General features: G+C 45.7%; 1 protein-coding gene and 1 long non-coding RNA gene across 3 annotated transcripts in view; one reads left to right on the plus strand and one right to left on the minus strand.

The window, feature by feature from the left end:
- Positions 1–2,862, minus strand: part of LOC116070263 — a 5,565-nt gene extending 2,703 nt beyond the window's left edge. Inside the window, exon 1 of the long non-coding RNA XR_004110332.1 lies at positions 2,801–2,862. This is a non-coding gene — a long non-coding RNA (uncharacterized LOC116070263). The remainder of the gene's footprint in view (positions 1–2,800) is intronic.
- Positions 1–20,144, plus strand: part of Cdh13 (cadherin 13) — a 1,053,312-nt gene that overhangs the window by 880,942 nt on the left and 152,226 nt on the right. The gene's annotated exons all lie outside the window — the stretch shown is intronic.

A 20,144-nucleotide genomic window follows, 5' to 3' on the forward strand; every position in this document is an offset into this window, starting at 1 on the left:
AAAAAAAGAACCAAACCAAACAACAAAAAGGAGAAATCCTTTAACAGCCAGGGGCAGGCATAGGGCATTATCAGATTGCACATGCCACACCAGAGAAAGATTTTTTCCACCAGAAGCAAAGTTCAGGGACAAAAACTGGAGGAATTTATGAGCATCTACATCTGTCTGTTGAATGTGCCGGCCTCTCTCCTGACTGGCTGTGCCTTGGGCAGCATCCCTGTGTATAATGGGTGCCTGGTACATGAATAATGTATGTGTGATGTGCGTGTCACTGCTTAAAATAAGGAGCATGGGGCACAGGTCCTGGGTATGTTAAATAATTTACATTTTAAATCTACATTGAGTCAGAGAGTAATAGGAACCTGCATCTAACATTTATGAACATAAGTGAAACTTGTTGTTTTTTATTTTTCTGAAGCCAAATTGTCTTTTTTCCCCCCTGTTGGAGGAAGTGTGGCTGTATATGTTGGGCTTTGTTGGGATGGGTACTGCTTAGAGTGAGTGACCTGAGCCCTTGTTGGGAGTTAATGAGAGCAATGAAGAGCTGGCTCTGGGGAGAGACTACCTTTTGAGGAATTAGCCATGTGGGTGGTGGGGAGCAGGGGGAAAAGAGAGTGAGTTGCTAGTCAAGGTGCCGGGCTCTGAAGCTGGTGATACTGCCAAGCTAGCATGGGAGCAAAGACAGCCCTGTGTCCAGCACCGTGGAGGAAATCATTTGCTTCCCATATGACTTAGAATCCCAGCAAGTCACACTGGGAACAGCACAGACGTGTAATTTACCTGAGAGCTGAGGAGCTGCCAATGGGAAAGCCAAGCTGTTCGCTCTGACCACTGCTGTTGGCAGTAGATCTGTAGGAACTAGAAAGTCCAAATACAGATCAGAAGTAGATAAATTCCTTTATAGACACTAAGAAGGGAATCCAGGGGCCAGTGACAGCCATCACGATGCTGTTGAGTTGACCTTGGACCAGGTCTTGTGCTAACCATCACCTCAGTGGTAACAATTCATTTCATCTTGGTTAAAATACATTTTAAAAACCCATGAAAGGCGCATATACTCACCCACCTTTCTAGGTAAGAGCTGTGGGACCTAAACAGTTCCTGCTGATAGAAGGAACAGAATTTGAACCTGGGAAAGTGAACAGCCATCCACTGTATCATCTCCAAACTGATGCTGCTGAGGCCTCTGATGCAGAAGTAGCTTTCGTCATGAAAATTCAAGATTACACAGCTGGGGAGATGACTCAGTCAGGAAAATGCTTGCTGCACAAGAATGGGGAACCTGAGGTATTGGAGCCTCAACACCACACAAAAACCCAAATGTAGCACCATCTGCCTATGGTTCCAACCCTGGAGAAGTAAAAACTGAAGCATCCCTAGGGCTTGATGGCCTGCCAGTCTAGCCAAACCAGTCAGAGACACTGCCTCAAAATAGAATGGGGAAGGTGACTGAAGAAGCCACACCCCAAGTCAACTTCCAGACCCTACACATGTACACATCTGCACACATGAAGATCAGACACAATGTCTGCCCAAATGACGGGGCCTTGCAGGCTGTGACATCCCATAATGGAAGCAGGAACGTGAATATTTGAAAGGAGTTTGAGTGTATGAAGACTTAATGCAGTCAGCTTCCAGAGTTCATGTTTAGCTTTACCTGCTAAGCTATCTTAGCAGCCCAAATATTACATATTTGCATACACAAAATGGGATGTTATTCAGCCATTAACAATGAGCAAATCTTGCCATTTGCAATTTACAACATGAGTGCATCTGTGGGACATTGTGTTAATTAAAATAATCTAGACACAAAAGGACAAACACTGTGTGATACCATTTGCCAGATGAATAGGAAACAGCCAAGTTTGAAGAAGCAAAGAGTGGAATGGTAGTTGCCTGGGGCTGGGGAGAAAGGGAACCAATCTTTAGCCAAAGGGAACCAAGATTCAATATGGAATGGGGATGACTCCCAGGGATCTGGTCTTCAGAGCAATGCCTATAGTGAACTAGACAATATTGCAAACTTAAACATCTACTAAGGGTATTGATGTATGTTCTTATAGCATATGAAAGGCACATAAAGAAGTCACAGGCCAGGCATGATGGTATACACCTATAGTCCAGCCACACAGGAAGCCAAAGCAAGAGGATAGTGGGTTCGAAGACAGCCTGTGCTACTTACAGAGAATCTAACACAGATCACTGGGTCAGTCAATAAGGATGTGGGGAACCCTTTCTAGATGATGCAGATTGTATTGACAGTGTTGTATACTGGGTGCTCTAGAAGAACAGAGACAATGGAGTGTGTACATGTTGTAAACGGGACTTACTAGGTCATCTTCTGTGATAGGGACTGAGTATCCAACAATGCGTCTGCGTGCCAGGGAGGCAGAGAGTCTGGTAGATACTCATTTTACAAATGTGGAAGCCCCGGGAGTCCAAGACTATATTTAAGGTCTGGAAGACTCCTGGATGGCTGCTGGTCTTCAGCCCATGTTGTAAGGTCAAAGAAAATAGAATTTGATGTCTGCAAAGAATAACAAAGGCAGCAGCAGCCTTAGGCATGATTCAAGAAGGACAGGCAGGCAGCTTCTCTTTTTCTTTGGGCTTCTTCTTATCTTAAATGCCAATTGGGAGGTGCTCTGCTCCAAGCAGAGACTTCTCCCCTCTGTTAATATTCTCAGGGAACACTCAAAGACACAGCCAGGTACATTTCCTAGGTGGTTCCAGATCTGTTCAGATGTCACGAGCTTGAGCCATTGCACATGGTTCGTGGATGTGTTCTCATCTGTAAACTTACCTCATTGGGCATAGTGGTTAAGTATGCCTTTTGGTGGGTCAGTTGTATCTGGATAAGGCAGCAGTTCTTTTAAAACTGCACCCTCACTTCATGGCTCAGATATGTAGACGAGGTCACAATGCCTCTGAGTCACTCTCCATACACTCCCCTCTCCATTCTCTTATCTCCAACACTGGCACCTCCTACAAGCTTCTTCTTAACATAATCCCCAGGAGTGAACATTTAACTCCAGTTCCCATTCCTTGGTCATCTTAGATACTAGCATAAATCACCCAATGGTCAGGAAGAGAAACCCTGCTAGCCACTTTGACAGAAAGAGTATAAACTATATCTCAGACTCCCAAGGAAAGGTAAGTCATCAGGTCCCATGCATGAGATCATTGGCATCTCTCCCACCCAAGCAAGGGGGACTCTGGAACCTTCTAGAAAAACCTCTGCTTTAATGTGGCTGAGCTAATGTAGCTCTGTTGACATATTTGCACATTGCTACTTACTTTCTTGAAGTTTCCCTTTCCGATACTCAGAGATACAGATGACTGAAAAAACCTTGTATGGTTTGCTACCACTTTGGAGAGAGCCCACCTCTATCCCAGTAAGCTTTGATCACATGATGGGGATACCTATTCCACAAGCCTGCCTCCTCCAGGGCTGAAGAGATTAGCCTTAAAAGGGTCTGTCTAGTAAATCTGCCAATCTATATAGGCATGTTGATGCTTTTACAATGTATTTCTTTTATTTCAGTCTCCCTTCAAATTTCCTGTGACTCTCAGACAAATAGATCTCTTTTTACTTACTGTTGTTCTCTCTTCCTTTGGGGTAGAATCCTTTCAAGATTTTCTCTGCTTCAACAGATACTAAGAGACAGAGGAGAGGCACCATCAAAATATATCTCCCTCCACCTCCATTGGGGGCTCAATATTTAAGTCAATAACCACACAGGATAAAAAGAAACTGCCACCAGTGAGGATTTACAGAGGGTTTACCTGGCCGTGACACTGTCCTAAGCTGCTGTTTAAATTCATTATTTCTACCCCAGCCTCAGGCAGAACTCCTTCCATTTTCCCACTTGTACAATGGCAATAACATTGCCTGATGTGCAAGGCAATGGGACTTCTGAGAGATGAGGTAGCTGCATTCTCATTGGTTCTTAGTACCTACTGAATAAATCGTGCCTCCTGGTGGCTGTGATGGTGTTGTCAACTTCAGCACCGCTTCACTGTTTCATGGTTCCACAGGGCTTGTTATGAGACCACGGCTCAGGTTATATCTCAAGTGTTTGCGGGCAGAGCATGAAGCTCAGATGCTGGTTCAGATATCCAAGGGGCTGGGATGAATCATGGGAGGAAATGTCTAGATCATGGGTTAGCATGCAAGAAAGCTGAGGTGCTACAAAGCCAAGACCCCAACAGCAGCAGCAATTTGAAAAATCCACTCAGGACCATGGACAGCACCAGGCTCCCCTATGTGTCTCTCTCCTTGATGGAAAGCTCTCCGCCCCTGAAATTTGGCCTCCAAAGGGTTTATTTTGGTTTGTGTGAAAGTTTTGAGAAGGTAGAACTCTGGATGGCAAAGCTGTTGATTAGAACTGGCATCTTCTGACCTGTGTAGTGGGCAAAGGATTCTTGATCTCAGCCAAACAGCTGAGAAGCAACAAAGTAACAGAATAATGGAAGATTCATAGGCTCCTTGGCAAGAGTAAGGACTCTAAGCTTTGGGTCTTGAGGAACTAAACTCTACTAACTGGTTTTTAATTGCAAAGAAAGAGGAGGTAGGAAAAAATCAAAAAGAAGAAGAAGAAAGGAGGGAAAAGGAGAGGGAAGGAAAGGAGGGAGGAAGGAGGGAGAGAGGGAAGGAGGGAGAAGGAGAGAGGGAGACAGGGAGGGAGAAAGGAAAAGAAAAAGAAAAGAAACACACTTATTTAACCCAGGATGAACAAGAGTAACATCAGGCAGTGGCTGGGATCTGTATCATGAGAAATACCTTTTCCTAGGTTTTCTTTAAGATAAAAAATGAAGCTATGGATGTGAATATTAGTGTATGTGTGTTGAGTGCAAATGTCCACAAGAGTCAAAAGACAATGTCAGAGCTTCCCCCCTCCCTCGAGTATTGAAGTTACAGGTGGTTGTGAGCTGCCCAATGGGGTGCTGGATTAGAACCCCTGCCCTGTATAAGAGTGAGTGACACATGCCCTTGGCCTCTGAGCTGTCTCCCTGGCACACTTGCTATGGCTTCAACTAAGATATACACAGACTCCCATCTTGGACCGTGATCCGCTCCTTGTTGCTTGCTAAGGAGCCTCTGTAGAACTGCTAAGAAGAGAATTAGCTGAAGGCAGTACGTCACTGGGAGAGGGTCCATACAGTGTGTTCTCTGTGGCTCCTTCCAGTCTCACACTGTCTCCTCTCTCACTGTCATACCAGTCTCTACCACACTCCCATCTCTGTAGATCCACTCTGCCATGTCTTCCCTGCTCAAATGAGCTGACGTCCCTCTGAAACCGTAAGCCAAGATAAATAATCCCTCCCCGACAGAGCTTTCTGTCAGGCATTCTGCCAGTCTTTCATGGAAGATTGAAAAGCACAGGGAAAGTTCCCAAGGGCCAAAGCAGCCTATGAAAGCGCAATCCTTCTTGTGTAAGGCTTCAGAGAGCCGATGAGTGCTGAGTGGTTTGTTCTTTCCTCTCTATGAACCTTCATGCAGTGTGGACTTGGGGAAGTCGCTATCTGGTCTCAGTGCTCATACTCAAACATAGTCTGTCTGGAGCAGACTACATTTATAATGAAAGTAATATTGGGCTGGATTTTGGATCAGGAGTTAAGAGTGGATACTGCATTTGCAGACAAGCTGGGTTCAGTTTCCAACACCAATAATGGGTAGATCATAACCACCTATAACTCCAGCTCCAGAGGCTCTGATGCCCTCTTTACCATGTCACATCATTTACATACACACCACACCACACCACACACACACACACACACACACACACACACAATTAAAATAAATCTTATTTTTAAAAAGCTAATGGAGGCTAGAGTCAAAAATCAAGGGTCTTCCTCAATTACTCTCCACCAGAGTTTCGAGGCAGGTTCTCTCACTGATTCATCTGGGCTAACTGGCCAGTGGGCTCAGCAAGTTGCCTGTCTCTGCCTTCTTACTGCTAAGATTACAGATGCAAGCCATTGTACCTGGATGGGTGTTGGAGAGAAGAATGCCAAGAAATAAATTGTGGCTGTGCCATGGTAGAACTAAACTAGGCTTTTTGCTCACAGGAGCCTGAGACACACTCACATGTCTGGTAAGCTGTTTGAACAAATGACCCTGTGTGCTGTGTGTATGTTTAGGCTATGGGGCATCTACAAGGAACAAGGGTCTGAATTCTTTTCCTTAAGGTTTTTTTTTTTTTTTATGTGTATGAGTACACTGTAGCTGTACAGATGGCCGTGAGCCATCATGTGTGTGGCTGCTGGAAATTGGACTCAGGACCTCTGCTGGATCCGCTCGCTCCAGCCCTGCTTGCTACAGCTGTCTTCAGATGCACCAGAAGAGGGTGTCCGATCTCATTATGGGTGGTTGTGAGCCACCATGTGGTTTCTGGGATCTGAACTCAGGACCTTCGGAAGAGCAGTCAGTGCTCTTACCCGTTGAGCCATCTTGCCAGCCCAAGGGTCTGAATTCTGTCTTGAGCTTGTGGGTGGCAGCCTGGGGGATGTTCGGGGGGGTGGTGCTTTATCTCTCTGGATGTGTCTTCTCCTCTGTAACAAGAGGAGGCTTGAGTTGGCTGGCCTCCAAGGTCCTTCTGTGGTTTGCAGTGCAGAGTCATGGGGAAATATGTGGATGAAGGAAGGGACGAACTGCTTCTTATTTATCTAAGTAGTTGGACATCTGCAAAGGGCAAAGGCAGCTGTGTGACACCTGCTTTCTTTCCTCAGAATCTCCAGCTGATCCTGACTTTGGGATGAGATGAGTCACTACAAAGTTTAAGCTGATAATTCTTCTGGGGATATGTCTTAGTCAGGGTTTCTATTCCTGCACAAAACATTATGACCAAGAAGCAAATTGGGAAAGAAAGGGTTTATTCAGTTTAAACTTCTACATTGCTGTTCATATAGGAACACCAAAGGAAGTCAAGACTGGAACTCAAGCAGGTCAGGAAGCAGGAGCTGATGCAGAGGCCATGGACAGATGTTACTTACTAGCTTGCTTTCTCAGGCTTGCTCAGCTTGCTTTCTTATAGAACCCAAGACTCCCAGCCCAGTGATGGCACTACCCACAATGGGCCTCCCACCCTTGATCACTAATTGAGAAAATGCCTTATAGCTAGATCTCATGGACATTTCCTCAAGGGAGGCTCCTTTCTCTGTGATAACTCCAGCTTGTGTCAAGTTGACACACAAAACCAGCCAGTACAGGATAGAACCAGGCAGACTCCTGGAATGAAAAAAAAAATGCATGCATTCACTTCAAACTCAATGAGCTAAAGTGGGGTGTGTGCCAGTGTGTGTGTGTGTGTGTGTGTGTGTGTGTGTGTGTGTTGTGTTGTGTTGGAAAGTGTTTTATGTGTGTGTGGAGGCTAGAGGACAAAGTCAAGTGTCTTCTCACTCCTTATGTTGAGCCAGTGAGGCAGGGTCTCTCACTGAACCAGGAGCTCAACAATTCATCTGGGCTAACTGGCCAGTGAACTCAAAAAATCTGCCTGTCTCTGCCTCCCTACTGCTGAGATTACAGACACAAGCCACTGTGCTTGTCTTCCATGTGCATTGGGGTCTAACTTGGGACCTCACAGATGTATAGCAAGCACTTTACCAACTGATCCTTCTCCTCTGCTCCTTAAATGTTTCTGAAGTTGTATTTTTGCATCCTGGATAAAAGACTGACTAGAAAGCCAAGCCGAGGGGTGGGGGGAGAAAAAGAGAATATGAAGAGATATACTAATTAGATTTTAAATGTTGACATTTCTTGTCAGCAAAATCCCCACTGGCTAAGCTGAGGTCTTCTGGAGTAGTGACCATTGCCCTATCTCTACTGAGGAGCAGTGTGCTCGAACAGCTCCAGCTGATGGAAGCTGGACCTGACATTTTATAAATCCTCTCAGCTGCAATGGGTTTTTGCTTGTAGAGACCATTTCTAGAAAGGATGTGTATTAGATAGTAAGCCTTCTGGGAAAGCGAGCCACCAGGGCTGGGAAGGTGGCTCAGTGTGTAAAGAGCTCTTGCCACACAGGCACAAAGACCTAAGCTTTTATCTTCCACATCCACATGCAAAGATGCCTGTGGGTTTGCACATGCCTGTAACTGCTGCACAGTGTTGGGTGGGGACAGAGTGGGGACCGGAGCTGGCTGGCTGGCCACCAGTCTAGCTCCTGATTCAGTAAGAGTCTGGAAGGCTGGAAATGTCTTCTAGAGAAGCAGGTCCAGCATAGCGAGACTCGCACTTTGGCATCTGGCTAAAACCACCTCCTCAGAATACTATCTCCTGGAAGCTGTCCACAGTTCTCCAAGCAAATGCACACCACTCAACTCCAGCCCATGACAGAGGACCTTGGCTTCCTCTGTGGAGGTCCCTCTTATGTAGCCTTCCTCCCACCCACTCCTGTTTGCACCACTGATGTGGAGGACTGACCACCAAATGCCTTCACTCCTCAAGAGTACTTCTTGGTCATGAACTATTGCACTTACCAACACTGAATTCATCACCTTCATCCCCTGTTCCCTGATTCCCCAAGATAACAGACCAGGCAATAGGATATCAGAGAAATGTTATCTTCTAGTGGTGGAAATGGCAATGGATTTACCTCTCTTTCCCCATGTGTTGCTGATGCCTGGGAAGCTGTGGTCTTCCTCTGCGTCCCAGTTTTCAGCTCATTTATTCTGCCCTGACCTTGAGTTTCCTTCTTTGTAGACTCTTGTCTGGAGTTTCATATTTCAGCCTCCAGTTCCAGTCCTGTAGCTGTTGTGCTACATCTGTGACTTATTGGTCAAGACTAGGGAGGGGATGGGAATTATAAAGCAGGTGAGAGAATCATTAAAATGGTAGGTCCTTCTGTTGGCTTGGATGGTGGACATTCGACCCTTGCTCAGGCAACTTAGGTGATGCCGGTCTTTTGACCTGACTTTGTTGGTATCTTCCCCAGTTGTGGAGGCCCTTCAAATGCTTGATCATGACAGGCACTTGCCTGCCCCCCCCCCACCCTCAGTACACGGAGAGGTAGGCCTTGTCTCCTAATAGCCATTCCTGGGAAAGGAAGGTTGGTTCTTTCCTGTATCTAACTTGTATGTCATTGTACAAAGAAAAAAGGTCACTCCTTCCCTAGGCAGGAAACCTACAGGCACAGGAGCTTCTGCTCCTCTTTCAATCCCTCCCTCCCTCCTCTCATTGGATGATGAACTGCTAAGTAACCCTAGGGACAGAGAGCCAGTTTGGGGAATATGTATAATATGATGTAATCTCCCCCACCCCATCTCGAAGGTGGCGTTCCATCTCCATTCTGCTTTCTTCCTGTCACCCTCACAGAGATGAGACCTTCTGTCTCTACTGCTTCTGGGATCCGAGTAAACCCCGATATGATGCTCCTTTTTGTCTCCTGCAAATCTTCTTGCCCCGCATCCCCTCCATGCAGAAGAAACTCAGATCTGCCATCTGTGTAACACACTCTAGGTTCAGCGTGTGTCTCACCCTTACCTGCCACTGCCCACAGTCTCCCCGACCATCTTTCAGATAGTGCCTGCCTATTCTTTAGAGCTCAGATTCAATCTCACTGCACCCAACAGATCCAACTCCCCAGGATGGCTTGCCCTGACTATCTATGATTTCTTATTACCCAATCCACCCAATTACTCTTACCAAACCACTCCCCTCTTCCCTACAAGTTTGCAGCCTGCCTAATGAAGGAGCTGTCAGCCACTCATCTTTGCATTCCTGATTCCTAGCACATGGTTTAGGGGCATGGAAAGTAATGGCTAAATCAGACACAAGTGGATTCTTGTCTCATGTAAAGTGTTCCTGTTACTGGAAAACATCTAAGTTAACAGGGTACAGGCAGGGAAACTGAGTCATGGGAAGATTCATTTGCCAGCCAATGTCAGAGTAGTATAAGGTTTATAAAATAGGAATGGATTCATTGTTGTTTGAAAATGCAATGTCCTTCATAGGCTTCTATAGTTGAAAACAACTGGTGGTACTAGGGGTGGGGTGGGGGCAGGGTCTAGAACCATTTGGATGTGGGGCTTACCCAGAAGGCTTAGAGTCAGGTGAGGTGGAGCTTGGGGGCCTTGCTTCATGCCATCCCTGCTTCCTGTTCTGTGGAGATTTGAGGAGTCCCAGCTGCACTCTCCCACACCCTGATCTTCACCATGCCTTCCTTGCAGCAATGGACTAGACCCTCTATAAATAAATACAGCCTTCATTTCCTAAGCTGTTATTTTATGTACATCATCACAATGACAAGAAGAGAAGGTATATCTGTTTAAATTTAAAGTGAACCGAAAAATGTTGGAACATGGGGTTTTATTAGGTAATATTTGAGTTTCTTACAGTCAGACAATGCATATAGATCATATCCATCCACTGTTACCTTCCTCCAACACCCCCTAGTACTCTCCAGCCTATGTTGTGAAAAATCACGAGTCAAATTAGTGCTCCTCATATGAGTATGGGTATGCAGCCATCTCCTGGTATATAAACAACCTACCAGTAGCCATGTCCTCAAAGGAGAATGACCCTCCCTCCATTAGCAGCCATCGGCTGCCAATAGCTTCTCCTAGAGGGATATGTCCTTGGGCTACACACACACAGACACACACACACACACACACACACACACACACATGGTCTGATTCAGGTAACTGCAACGGCTGCTACAAGCTGATATAAGTGGCAACCATGTCATGACCAAAGTCAGTATGAATTCTAATCCTGTAAATCCTTAAGCCCTGGTTTGTGCCTTTGGTGGTTTGAATAAGAATGGCTCCATAGGGTCTTATATTTGAGTGTAAAAAGTGGTACCATCTTAAAGGTTAGGATGCATGGCCTTTGTGGAGGATGTATGTCAGTGGGGGAGGCCTCTAGGGTTTCAGAAGCCCACCCTAGTCTGTCTTTGTCTCTGTCTCTCTGCCTCTCTCTGCCTCTCTCTGCCTCTCCCTCTCCCTCTCTCTCTCTCTCTCTCTCTCTCTCTCTCTCTCTCTCTCTCTCTCTCTCTCTCTCTCTCTCTCTCTCTCTCTCTCTCTTCTTTCTGATGCCTACAGATCTGAACTCTCAGCTCCTCCCACACCATGTCTGCCTGTATGCCACTTAACCTCTGAGACTGTAAGCCAGCCTCAGTTAAATACTTTTAAAATAAGAGCTGCCATGGTCATGGTGTCTCTTCACAGCAATAGAACATGACTAAGACAGTCCCACTCTATGCCACAACCACCCACATCTAGTTCATGGGTTGTCAACACTTGTCCATTTACCTCCGGATCCAGCTTGGGTAGGAATCAGACTCACCCGTGTCCAGTGAGATAAGCTCCTTGTTTTAATCAAATCCTATGCCAAATCTCTCCCCACAAGCTCTTTGCAGAGGTATGTGTTCCTCTGCCCACGGGTGCCAGTAGAAGAAAATGAAATTCACCCCAAAACAAGAGGGAAAAAAGCCAGCCCAGTGCAAAATCTGTCAGCATCTCAGAAACTGTCAAGATGACAAATGAAGCCGGGAGTTTGGCCTTTAAAAGTATTAATTTCTTGTACAGACAAAACAGAGAATGGTAAAGAGAAAAGTCCCCTTATCTCCATGGAGAAGCTGGCAAGGCCAGAGGCTGGTCCTTCTCTGGTCGGTCTCGTATGTTACATCCAAGTCCAATGATGTCTTCTTCGTTATGTAGTCTCTGAGCACAGGAGAATCCCTGATACTGGGTTATAATGTGGATCATGGCTCTTTCCTCCTGGTTGGAGCCTAGGCTAAGTGTAAAGTGCATTTGGTCCTTGTTGTTGGCTCAGCTGTTGGTCAATTTCTGATGATTATCAACTGCCCCTGGGGGCACCAGCTAGGAGTGTCCTGTAAGGGACAAAAGGGACTGGTCTGGTAAGGAATCAATATGTCTGCTAACAGGAGCCCACCAACCTCGAGGAAGTGCCCCCTGCCCCCTTCCAGTATCTTCCAGCATCTTGCAGCAGCCATACTGCCCTGTTCCTCCCTCCCTTCCCTCTCAGACAGCCCACACTCCAGGGTTCCTTCAAAGACTCCCTTATCTTGCACATTTACCCTTATCTCTCTCTCCTGAGTAATGGAACAATATCCACCCTCCATTTCCTCCAAAACATTACTTTGTCTGAAGTATCCCCTCCTCCCCCCACTGTCCTGCTTGAAAATGCAGCCGGCCCCAGCTTGCCTAGTACATTACCTCCAAGTTCTTCACAGTCTGCCCCCACCTGTCTGCCTCTCTGTCCTTCCGTGTGGTTTAGAATCTTGCCCAGTATGTTATTCCCCAAACACAGGAGGCCCTTGCTTCACCTCTGGTCTTCACCTAAACCTAGTGAACCTAGTGTTCCTTTAGCCAGTGACCCAGTTCAACTTCCCCACCTAGCCCCGCCCCCTGCCTGTTCATGTCAATCATTTTCACTTCAGCCCCAGTTCTACTAGGCACCAAGCAGGTTGTGCCTGTGCTCCAGGTAATGGACACATTGTGCCTATGAATGAAGTTGCTCCAAGAAGGACAAGTCACCGCACCCACCTTTCTCAGGGACCAACGTTAATGTATTCTTTGTGTGCACATGACCCAATGGGCTTCATTAGGTAGCTTATGGGAGCATGTGCAACTTACAAGTGGTTACATCGCTGAAGAAAAAGTGTCTTCCTCTCCCCGAAGCTTCCTATAAACCCTCAGAAAGTAATAGGAGCTCACAAGCCCCCTCCTCTACTCGAGTGTGGACAGGCCCAGGGACCAACTTTAGGCAAGTGTCCGGGAATGGTGAGCGGTAGATGCAATCCTATATTTTTCTTTGGCAATGACTCCCACATCCCGTTATGTGGGGGAAATTCTTGGTAAGTTTAACAGATACATATTTTTTCCCTCTGATATTCATACTATCCCAAGACAAAGCTCTTCAAGATTCATAATTCTCCTCTCCTGGGTCTTCAGGATAGCATACTCTGCTCACATGGATAAAGGCCACAGGCTCTGAGAGATCCCCAGGCTTCTAGCTTGTCTGTCATCTCTCTAGGAGAGCCAGCAGGTTTGTTTGTTTGTTTGTTTTTTAATTATTGGTAGTGATAGCAGTAGCAGTGTAGTATTACCGCTTTTGCAGGGACTTTTGCATTCAAGCCATGACAATTTCCCATTCTCCCTTAAAGACCTCCTGTTGGGCCGGGATGGATATAGTACCCTGGTCTGACCCCAGATGGCCAAAACAAATACCTGTTCCATGAGCTCTCACACGGGGGCCTCAGCTCATGAGTGCACCCAGCATTCTTCCGGCCTGCTCCTTTTCTAGGTCAGGCAGCAGAAAGCTATCCAGCGAACACATGTAATGGGCAAATGTGGCATCCTGATTTGGAAGAATAGGGAACAGACCCAAAATGTACAGCCGAAATTGCCACCATATGTCATTGCTCCTGTAAATCTCGGCCATCATTTCTGTTTGGTTTGTTTTAAGGACTCAAGGCATTTAGAGTTTAAGCATGAGACAGTTATGCCTGTTCCTTGGTTTTATTTGCTGGTACCATGACCAATGAGGCGAAGAATCCAAACTCATTAAGTTTCACACAGGAAAAAAAATTGAAATGTATGCAGTACTTACAAGGAGCAGGGGCTGAGTGATGGCGCCTTCTTTCTAGGCCTTGAACATGGTGACACGCTCCATATTTTTTTACCCACAGAATATAGTGTGAGCAAAGTCCCACACCACGTAGCATTAATATTATTTTTATGACTGCGTACAATGTAGTGACAGAGTGCTGAGCTGCCAAGAAATTTGAAGAATAAAAGAGATTTAGATATGGAAGGAACATTGAATCATCGAGTTTCAGGAGGTAGACAAGACCGTGGGAGTGTACCCATAGCTGTTTGTGTAGCTTCTTTCAAACAAAGGAAACCCAGTGTGCTTACATCTTAAAAGGTTCCAAGCCTTGAGTTTACTGGCAGTGGGTGTGGCTCAGCTTAGTGCATTTGACATTTCATGGTGAACTCAGATCCCCACTGGTTCAATAAGACAGACATGCAAGAACCCAGTGGGCATGGAGATAACCAGTGTGAGACATAAGCAGATGACCAGTGAGTGTAATAAACTTTTTCTGCCCCTTCCTGTGCCCACAGCAGACATTACTAATCAATCAAAACATTCCCTCTTTAAAAAAGAAAACGAAAGAAAGAAACAAATAAACAAAGAATATTTGTATGCCTATATGTTGTCTATATTCAGGTGCATGTGCACATGTATTCAGCCAGAAGTCTTCCTTAAGGGCAATCTACCCTTTTAGATGTCTTTGGAGATGAGGTCTCTCGGTGGACCCTCCAAGTAAACTAAGTTGTCCACCACCGAGCCCCAGAACTCTACCTATCTATCACCCCAGCCCAAGGCACGCTATCTTTGATCTTATCCATAACCTCTTAAGTCCTGGCCAGTGCAGGCTTGGTCACAGTGACTGTCGCTGATCTGAGTCATCATATGAATGGACATTTCTCTACTATTCTTGAAATTTGAAACACTGAAATACAGAGCCCAGAGGAAACCTGCATCCTCTAAAGTTGTAGTTATAGTTAAGGCTGTGTGTATATGTGTGTGTGTGTATGTGTGTGTGTGTGTGTGTGTGTGTATCACTTACACACACACACACATATACACACACAAATATATATATGATATATATATCTCAAATATATATATATATATATATATATATAATTGATATATATATATATCAAAAAGCCAAACACAAGTTAAAAGTCTATTTAATTGCAATAGTCTTTTGCCAGATCATCAATTTAGGAAACATTTACAGAGGCTGTGTCCCCAGTCATATGCATGCAGATTGGACAGCTGCCAGCCTGTCTAAGGCATTCTCCTTCTTGAGGTTTACACATGATATATGAAAGCATCAGCATCTTGCTCCTGATTTGAATGAGGGTTTCCATGATTTAGGGAAGAGACTGAAGTCTCAAAAAAAAAAAAAACCCTCATTTTCAGTCCCTAGTGCAAGAATAGATCTAAATTACCCTTGAATCTAGTGTCCCCTTGAGGTCTACCCAGAAAACAGGATTGCTACCCAGACCCCACAGGGCTGTCCTAAAGGTTCATACTCATGTTCTAAGTGCCAGTCCATGGAAACTGCCCTGGGAACTGAAGCCAATCAGTGCCCCTCATCCATGCCAGCATCTTTCCTAAGCACGGGCCCCCAGAACAGGCCAGGTGTGAGCACCCAGCTCCCATACTAAGAAGTTGTGTTCATGCACTTGAACTCACTGCGTGATCTAAAGCTGCAAAGGCAGCCTGGTTCTAGGCACCATAGAGGTCCCAGCCCTGGTCAAAGAGCTCCCAGGCAACCAGCCCTGCGACTCTCCTGAAAGCTTGCCCCTGGGAACACTGGGAAAGCAGCTATGACTCTGGATTGAAACCTAGACCTCAGGCTGGGTCTGATCACAGCTCAGACTTAATGACTTCGGTATGGCACCTCTGCCCGGTCCCTCCTTTGCACCTCTGGGGTTACTCGGTGCCCTTGATCCAATGTAGTCATGGCTTCGCCAGATCTTTCCCAACCAGTGTTCTTTTCTTTGGTTCTTCAGTAGTAGCCACCCTGGTATTTGTGGTGAGGCATTGCTAGCTTACTGTAGATAACAAGAGAAAAGGAACCCCCAGTGAGAGCCAAATGTGACTCCCATTTTGTTTTAGTGAGAATAGACCTCAGAGCTCAAGGGAACCTTAGTGTTAAAGCAGCGAGGCTGGGCACGCTGAGGATAAGAGACAAGAAGTTTACACTGTGTGTGAGATAGCCAAGAAGACCTGATGAGAGACAGACAAGTGGGCTCTGAGAAATAAGGCTAGTGTTGGGCAAGTTTGCTACCTTCCATGAGATCTGCCCTATGCCCCAGGGTAACATCTCTGGCCACTGTTGGTCTTTTCTATATTCTTGCTTCTTATGTGACTGTGACAGGCAGGATCTGAGAAGCCTCTGTCACTTCAAGAAAGAGACCCCCAACCATCCCATAGACAAAGGAATTAACTACAATTAACTACGTACTAACTAGGAGTAAGCATAGAATAAATGCAGCTACTTTTGGGTAGCTGTAAGGACAAAAAGCGTTTAGTATAACTAACAACACCTGAAACACCTGTAAGGTCAGAGGTGGCCATACCAGCCAATGGCTGACAGCTCACCAACAGCTGGAGTAACAACTAACAAAGCCAGAGTCAGAGGTGGACAGTGAGGACTTTAACCACCCATGACCTAGTGTACAATGTGCAAATACTGCATGGTTGAACCAGGAGAACACGTGTCAGATGCAGGGTCCTCTAGTTGGCCAACTAATAGCTATGTGGATCCATAACTCCATAGGAAGTTTCAGGACCAGCTTATGTTGGCAGCCCACTCAACCCCTCTCTCCTGCCCCAAGAGATTTCCTTCCCTTCCATATTAAACCTTTGTAGTTTGGGAGTCGCATCTCACCTTTCCTTGATCTCTTACTTTACTGTAATTTTCCTTACTAAAGTTTATAAGCATCTTCATCTTTTTTATTATTAAATATTTCCTTTATTTACATTTAAATTTTTATCCCCTTTCCTCGTTTCCTCTCCGAGAATCCCCCCATCCCATCCCCCCTCCCTGATCTCTAACCCACCCACTCTGCTTCCCTGTCCTGGTATTCCCCTACACTGGGACATTGAGCCTTCACAAGACCAAGGGCCTCTCCTCTCATTGATGTCGCACAAGGCCATCATCTGATACATATGCAGCTGGAGCCTTGAGTCCCTCCATGTGTACTTTTTTGTTGGTGGTTTAATCCCTGGGAGCTCTGGGGGTACTGGTTGGTTCATATTGTTGTTTTTCCTATAGGGCTGCAAACCCTCGGCTCCTTGGGTTCTTTCTCTAGCTCCTTCATTGGGGACCCTGTGCTCAGTCCAATGGATGGCTGTGAGCATCCACTTCAGTGTTTGTCAGGCACTAGCAGAACCTCTTAGGAGACAGCTATATCAGGCTCCTGTCAGCAAGCACTTGTTGGCATCCACAATAGTGTCTGGATTTGGTAATTGTCTATGGGATGGATCCCCAGGTAGGACAGTCACTGGATGGCCTTTCCTTCAGTTTCTGCTCCAAACTTTGTCTCTGTATCTCCTCCCATGGGTATTTTGATTCCCATTCTAAGAAGGACACACTTTGGTTGTCCTTGTTCTTGAGCTTTATGTGGTCAGTGAATTATATCTTGGATATTTGGAGCTTCTAGGCTAATAATCCACTTATAGTGAGTACATAGCATGTGTGTTCTTTTGTGATTGGGTTACCTCGCTCAAGATATTTTCTAATTCCATCCCCATCTTTCATATTCAATGGTTTAAGATGCTGAATTCAAGAGCTGCTGTCCCAGGTTGATCTTTGGCAACTCTGAGGGTCAGCGTCCAAGGCCCTTGAGTCCAGCACAATAAGTTGTGAAAGGTCCTGTTGGCCTCAGCTTGGTAGGGTGAGGCAACAGGCCCCCACTGTATTTGTTTGAATTCCTCTCATGGTTGGTGATGCTGGGCAGTCTTTCCTTCCTTTGGCCATCGGTAGAACCTCACCACAGAAATGCATACCTGTTCCATTCCATTCATTCATTTGTCTGTTGGTATGTTTCCAGTGGTCTTTATACAATCTGGATATTACACCCTTGTTGAATATATGATTTGTTGAGTATAAGCAACCCTCCTTTTCACATGATTAGATAGATTGCATTTTGTCGTATTTTTAATGACTGATTCATAAAACCTGATGCAAGGTATTTAAATGACATTTGCAGACAAAACAATCAAGAGCTCTATATCTAATCAATAATTTGCATCTCCCTGAAGAGCCAAGTGCCGGCTCTCTCTGCTGGCAGGCTGCAAGCTTTCTTCTCAGTCCTAGCATTGATACATGCACCATGATATATTCTTAGCCATATTCTAGTATGACGGATGCCTTGGCATAGACAGGGTTACGGAGCCCCTGCCCTTCTGGGTCTATGGACAAGTCCCTTTGTCTGCTGTATGGATGAGCTTGCTGAAAGGGGACAGATAAAGAGAGAGACACCAGGTCACCCAGCAGAGCAGCCAAAGATTCCTATCTCACCCCTTGGTACCAATTAACATTTAGCTGAAATCTTGGTTCTCTCCCCAGGAGTTACTGGGTCTGGCTCTCTGGGGATGTGTGGGTTTCTAAATGCTCAGACCTGAATACTAACATTTAAAGGGCCAGAAAAAGGTGTGCTTTCTGTGGATAGCATCTCTCTATTGTCACGTGAGGCCTTTGCAGATATGCCCACTGCAGTTGGCAGTGGCCGTCACATCTCAGTCAAGGAAATGACTGTCTGCTTTCAAGCCAAGCCTGAGACCATAAGAGGCTGAGGCTGAGAAGAAGAAGCCAGTTCCATCTTCCCAGGTCACACACCTGTGACATATCCTATCAGCATCACGGAAGCATGGAAAACACCTCCCTTCCATTTTATCACTTGGGTAGCACAACCCAACTGGAATCTCTTTTCTGACTACAGAACCATATATTCATAGACTTTTAAAAGAAAATCAGGAAAGGACTGAAAGAGCAAGACAAAAATAAACCTAACTACATTGCCGATTGCCGAGATCTAATTGCTGTTAATATCTTGCTACATAAAGCCCCCTCCTCTATCTATGTATTATGATCTGTAAATATTATTTTACTTGCAAGAATGGGATCTCGCTGTTCATAGACTTTTTGAAACCTGCTTCTTCTACTCAAGAGTATAAAGGAGACATTTTCTGTGTCATTAAATATTCCCCTGGTAAGCATTTATTTTTAATGTGGCCGCCTCTGGCTTAAACAACAGCAGTCTTCAGTGCTGCAGAGAGCTATGCATGATGGGAAGGCATACTGAAAGGAGATGTAAATGATACATACCTCTGTGCGAAGGCTCCTCTGGCCAGGGAAGGGTCTCCAACCATCCCTCACCAACACGCTCAGGGCCAGGCAGATCACCTGTAGCTCCCAGCCAGAGTGGTAAAATTCATGAATAACCCAAAGAAACAGGGGACAAATCCAGCACTGGGTGGCTGACTGGCCAAGACTCTGTGAAGCACATGGATGAACCGGCATGGTCTTTTGGAGGTGGTTAGAATGTCAGTACTGAAAGTCCCGTGCCAAGATATGCTCCAGGAAAAGGAATGTGTGTGAGACAGATGACTGTGTGGGTGTTTAGAAGCAGCTAGGTGGGAGAAGGAAAGTGCATTTTTGGAGAGGCAAAGAGGGCAAGCAAGGGTCTGCCCATGTGTCAGATTCACAAGCATTTAGTGAGCATCTACTGTGTGCCCGAGAAGACACACATATGACAGGTGTGACAGAGGACAGACAGGAGTTCTATTTTCAAGCAGTATACAGATCAGGAGAGTGGAGGCTGATATGACAGGAGGGACTGTCACAGGACAGTGAAGTGCTGCCATATGCCCGGTATAATTTCGTTTCATTCTGATGGTGACTGCAGAGCAGATCCTCTTATCCCACAGTTTAGAAGTGATGGTACCAAGGCTTGCTTGAGTTGACACATCCACTCCCGTGAGCTGCCAACTGTTGGTAGCACCAGTCCACGACTGTCATTTACTTATTGTTTTGATTGGAGTTTGTATTGTAGTTGCTTTTGAGACAGAGCTTTGCTGGGTGCCCCAGACTAACTTCCACCCTGCAATCCTCCTGCCTCTGCCTGTGCCAATGCCTTCCATCTATTGAGTGGTCACTCTGTACTATGCTAGGAATTTTGCACGTATCATCTTATTTCATCCCAGTAGCATTTCCAACGAGGAGCTAGAAGCACAGAGAACATTCCTTTATGTGTCCAGATCCACATCAATAATAAGGACCACAAACATACTGCATCTATCCCTGGCTGATTCCACAGCCCACTCTGTCTCCATCAAACAACATGGGGACAGCAAAATGCAGCATCTGCTGGCCTAAGGTATTTGTCCCATGGGAGAGTCCTGTAGCCAACGTCCTGTTCTGTCTTCCATCACACTCACAAGGATTCCCTTGGCTCTTACCTTGTTCCAAGAGATGTCATCATGTGGATAAGCACAACCCTCCAACCCTTAACCAATGTTCAGGATGCTAGGCACTGTGCAGTTATGATAAGTCAAGCACTATAGAAAACATGTGTAGGGGTACAAAAAA

The sequence above is a fragment of the Mastomys coucha genome, unplaced genomic scaffold (assembly GCF_008632895.1).
Source record: "Mastomys coucha isolate ucsf_1 unplaced genomic scaffold, UCSF_Mcou_1 pScaffold22, whole genome shotgun sequence".
In the NCBI taxonomy this organism is placed as follows: domain Eukaryota; kingdom Metazoa; phylum Chordata; class Mammalia; order Rodentia; family Muridae; genus Mastomys; species Mastomys coucha.